Source organism: Artibeus jamaicensis, unplaced genomic scaffold (genome assembly GCF_021234435.1).
Source record: "Artibeus jamaicensis isolate MK-2021 breed Jamaican fruit bat unplaced genomic scaffold, CSHL_Jam_final contig_233, whole genome shotgun sequence".
In the NCBI taxonomy this organism is placed as follows: Eukaryota; Metazoa; Chordata; class Mammalia; order Chiroptera; family Phyllostomidae; genus Artibeus; species Artibeus jamaicensis.
The window spans coordinates 51,632,132-51,636,579 of NW_026521486.1; the positions used below are offsets into that span (position 1 = coordinate 51,632,132).

The following is a 4,448-nucleotide window of genomic DNA, read 5'->3' on the forward strand; positions in this document are numbered from 1 at the left end:
TTTCTCACTTAAACTGTTTTGTGTAGTTCAAGACAGGATTGTTGCCACCACCCACAATGTGGTACAATAAACAGAACAACTCGCAGGGGTTCCAGTCTGAGGGCATTGGGAAGAAAGGCAAAAGCATAGGACAAAGCTGGGCCTGGCTGAGCCTCAAAGCTAAAAGAAAGGCACCAAGATGCTCTAAGTGGGGCAGATTTGTCAAGAAGGGTAGAGATAGACCCACTGCATGTGCCTTCACCAGGCACCATCAGGTCTTGCTCTTAGGTATCCTGGGAGTGACACCAGCTTTAATACCTGAGTTCCCCTGCTCCTCTCCCAGGTGAATGTTAAAGACTACTGTATTCTCTCCACATACAGCTGTTACCACTTGGCAGTGCACTTTGGCAGCAGACTATGTGGGGTTCTGCTGCTGATATATGGTTTGCCTCTCCCCAGTCACATTTATTTCCTCAGACCACTTATCTTACACATTCATGTAGCCCTCACATCTGGCACATGGTATAACATATGTATTGGTTAACACACCTGGTGCTGTGCTTGTGGGCTGATAATGTGCCTCCTCCTTACTGTCCTCTCCACCTCCATCCTCTCTTCATCTGCTCAAAGCACCACTTTCCCAATGCTACTCCCCCTGACCAGAGACCTTCACAAGCCTCCTTGCCTGTCTGTCACTAGGTTTATATCATCCACATGGAGTAGCATTCATTGCTTTGCAGTGTTGTGGTTATAGCCTGAGTACTCCTAAGATTTTTTTAAATATATTTTATTGACTATGCCATTACAGTTGTTCTATTTCCCCCCTTCATTCCCCTTCACCCTGCCCACCTCTTCCCCCACCATTCCCCCCTCCTTTAGTTTATGACCATGTGTCTCAAGTTCTTCAGATTCTATATTTCCCATACTATTCTTGCCCTCCCCCTATTTTCTATCTACTGTCTATGTTACTTATTTTCTGTACCTTCTCCCCCCTTCTCTTTCTCCCACTCCCCTGTTGTTAACCCTCCATGTGATCTTCATTTCTATGGTTCTGCTCCTGATCTACCTGTCCTCTTAGTTTGCTTTTGTTTTAGGTGTGGTTGTTACTAACTGTGAGTTTGCTGTCCTTTCACTGTTCATCTTTTTTAACTTCTTTTTCTTAGGTAAGTCCCTTTAACATTTCATATAATAAGGGCTTGGTGATGATGAACTCCTTGAATTTGATCTCAGAAGCACTGTCCTTCCATTCTAAATGAAAGCTTTGCTGGATAGATCAATCTTGGATGTAGGTCTTTGGATTTCATGACTTGGAATACTTCTTTCCAGCCCCTTCTTGCCTGTAAGGTCTCTTTTGAGAAATCAGCTGACAGTCTGATGGGAGCTCCTTTGAAGGTGACTGTGCCCTTATCTCTTGCTGCTTCTAGGATTCTCTCCTTCATTTTCATCTTGCCTAATATAATTATGATGTGCCTTGGTGTGTTCCTCCTTGGGTCCAACTTCTTTGGGACTCTCTGAGCTTCCTGGATTTCCTGGAATTCTATTTCCTTTGCCAGCTTGGGGAAATTCTTTTTTATTATTTGTTCAAATAAGTTTTCCACTGGTGGCTGTTCCTTTCCCCCTTCTGGTACCCCTATAATTTGGATGTTGGAACATTTAAAGATGTCCTGAAGGTTCCTAAGCCTCTCCTCATTTTTTTGAATTCTTGTTTTTTCATTCTTTTCTGTTTGGTCATTGCTTTTCCTCTTTCTGGTCCACTCCTTTGATTTGAGTCCCAGTTTCCTTTCCATCACTATTGGTTTCCTGTGCATTTCCCTTCATTTCAATTAGTTTAGCCTTCATATGTTCCTCTAATTTGTGACTAAAATCAACCAGTTCTGTGAGCATCCTGATGACCAGTGTTTTGAACTGTGTATCTGAAAGTTTGGCTATTTCTTAATTACTTAGATTTATTGGCTCTGGGGCTCTGAGTTGTTCTTGAGCCATGTTTTGATCTGTTCTTGCCTGTTAGGTATGAGGAGCAGAGCCTTAGGTGTTCACCAGGGTGGGGCCACCCAGGTCTCTGGGTTGTGACGCTGTATGTGGGGGCGGGGTCAGAGAGGGACAATGGCGGTCCCCTCTGCCGCTTCCTGCCACTGGGGCCTGCACGGTCTGTCTCAGTCTCACTGCTCTCTCCTTCACCAGTTTATCTGCACATGAATGTGTGACCACGGTCTGCCCTCCGTGGGTCCTCCCGCTTCTCCACACCTGGGATCCGCCCATGGCTGCTGGCGTACCTGGGTCGGTCTGGTGGATCTTTCCTGCCCAACCCCGCTCTGCTAACAGGGGCTCTGCCCCTCTTACTGGTTTGGCTGAAGGGTTCGTTGTTGTCAGACTTCCATATAGTTCAATTTTCTGTGGTTTGGCTGCATCTTTGTTGCTAAAACTTTGTTGTTTTTAAACTTGGTTGTACGAGAAAGCGCAGTGCTTCCACCTACGCCTCCATCTTCGCGGAAGTCCCTAAGATTTTTAAATTGAAAAAAAAAAAAGGTCACAACTTTCCTGCCTCTCTGCCTTTACTGCGGTGGTCTAGAAAGAACCACATTATCTTCGAAGTATTCCTGTTACACCTTCTAAAGTAAAGTTTAAAGAAAGGAGTGTGTCACTTCCACAACAAAAATAAAGTGCACACTTAAAGCAGATCTCTTCAGGCTACAAGGTGGCTCTCTCTCCTGATAGTCGTGAATTGTAATTCACTTTCACTCTTGGGGCTGGCACCTTTCTATTCTCAAAGCGGGAGGTTGAGGAGGTACCACAAACCTGGAGCTCGTTGACCCCAGGCCTGGGGCTCACTAATGCTGGAACTTGTCCAGTGTTCAGACTGCACTGCGTGGTTGCCGCTCTGCCACCATGTTCAAAGCGTGCCTGGTCTGGGGCTCCATCCTGAAAAAGGTGCTGGAGGCACTTAAAGATCTCATTAATGAGGCCTGCTGGGACATCAGCTAGAGCGGCTTCAATCAACAGAGCATGGATTTGTCCCACGTGTCTTTGGCGCAGCTGACCCTGCACTCTGAGGGCTTTAGCACATTCCGCTGCTACCACAACCTGGCCATGGGTGTGAACCTCACCAGCATGTCCAAAATACTAAAATGTGCTGACAATGAAGACATCATTACCCTAGGGGCTGAAGATAATGTGGACACATTGGCACTAGTATTCCAAGTCCCAAATCAAGAAAAGGTTTCATACTATGAAATGAAGTTAATAGATTTAGATGTTGAACAACTTGGAATTCCAGAACAAGAGTATAGCTGTGTAGTAAAGATGCCTTCTGATGAATTTGCATGTATATGCAGAGATCTCAGTCATATTGGAAACACTGTTGTAATTACTGGCACAAAAGACAATGAAATTTTCTGCAGTGGGAAACTTGGAAGTGGAAATATTAAGTTGTCACACACAAGTAATATCGATAAGGAAGAGGAAGCTGTTAGAGTAGAGAGGAATGAGCCCGTTCAGCTAACTTTTGCACTGAGGTATCTGAACGTCTTTACAAAAGCTACTCCACTCCTACGGTAACACTCAGTATGTCTGCAGATGTACCCCTTGTTGTAGAGTATAAAATTGCTGATATGGGATATTTAAAGTACTACCTGGCTCCCAAGATTGAGGATGAAGAAGGATCTTAGGCATTTCTAAAGTCCAAGAAAATAAAACTAAGCTCTTCAAGAATTGCTTCGGACTTCCCCCAAGATGGAGGCATAGGTGGAGACGCCGTGCTTTCTCACACAACCAAGTTTAGAGACAACTAAATATCAGCAACAGAAAACACAGCCACAACACAGAAAATTGAACTTTTTAGAAGTCTGATAACAACAAATTCTTCAGCCTGACCGGTAAGAGGGGCGAAACCAGCAGCTGGCAGAGCGGGGTTGCACAGGAAAACTCGATCAGACTGACTCAGGCGCGGAACCCAGGTGCAGGGTTGGACCTAGTGAGAGACCCAGCAAACAACTGTGGGGAAACAGCGAGGGAGCAGGGCTGCAGGTTGACTGTGGTCACGCATTCATGCACAGATAGATAAGCGAGGGAGTGGGCGATTAGACGGACCCAGCAGGCCCCAGTGGCGAGCAGCAGCAGAGGGCGCCGCCATTTCCCTGCTCTGACCCCACCTCCACATACAGTGTCATAACCCAGCGACTCTGAGTGGCCCCGCCCTGGTGAACCACCTAAGGCTCTGCTCCTCACCCAGTGGCAAGAAACAGCAGAGGGGGTCACCATTTTCCCGCTCTGACCATGCCCCCACATACAGCGTCACAACCCAGCGACCTGGGAGTCCAAGGCTCTGCTCCTCACACTTAACGCGCGCGAACAGACCAAAAATGGCTCAAGAAGATCTCAAAGCCCCAGAGCCTATAAATCTAAGCGATGAAGAAATAGCAAAACTCTCAGACGCACAGTTTAAAACACTGGTCATCAGGATCCTCACAGAA

General features: G+C 46.2%; 1 pseudogene; it reads left to right on the forward strand.

Moving 5' to 3' along the window:
* The first annotated feature begins 2,865 nt into the window (after window positions 1-2,865).
* LOC119041851 (proliferating cell nuclear antigen-like) lies at window positions 2,866-3,652 on the forward strand (annotated as a pseudogene).
* The last annotated feature ends 796 nt before the right edge of the window (window positions 3,653-4,448 follow it).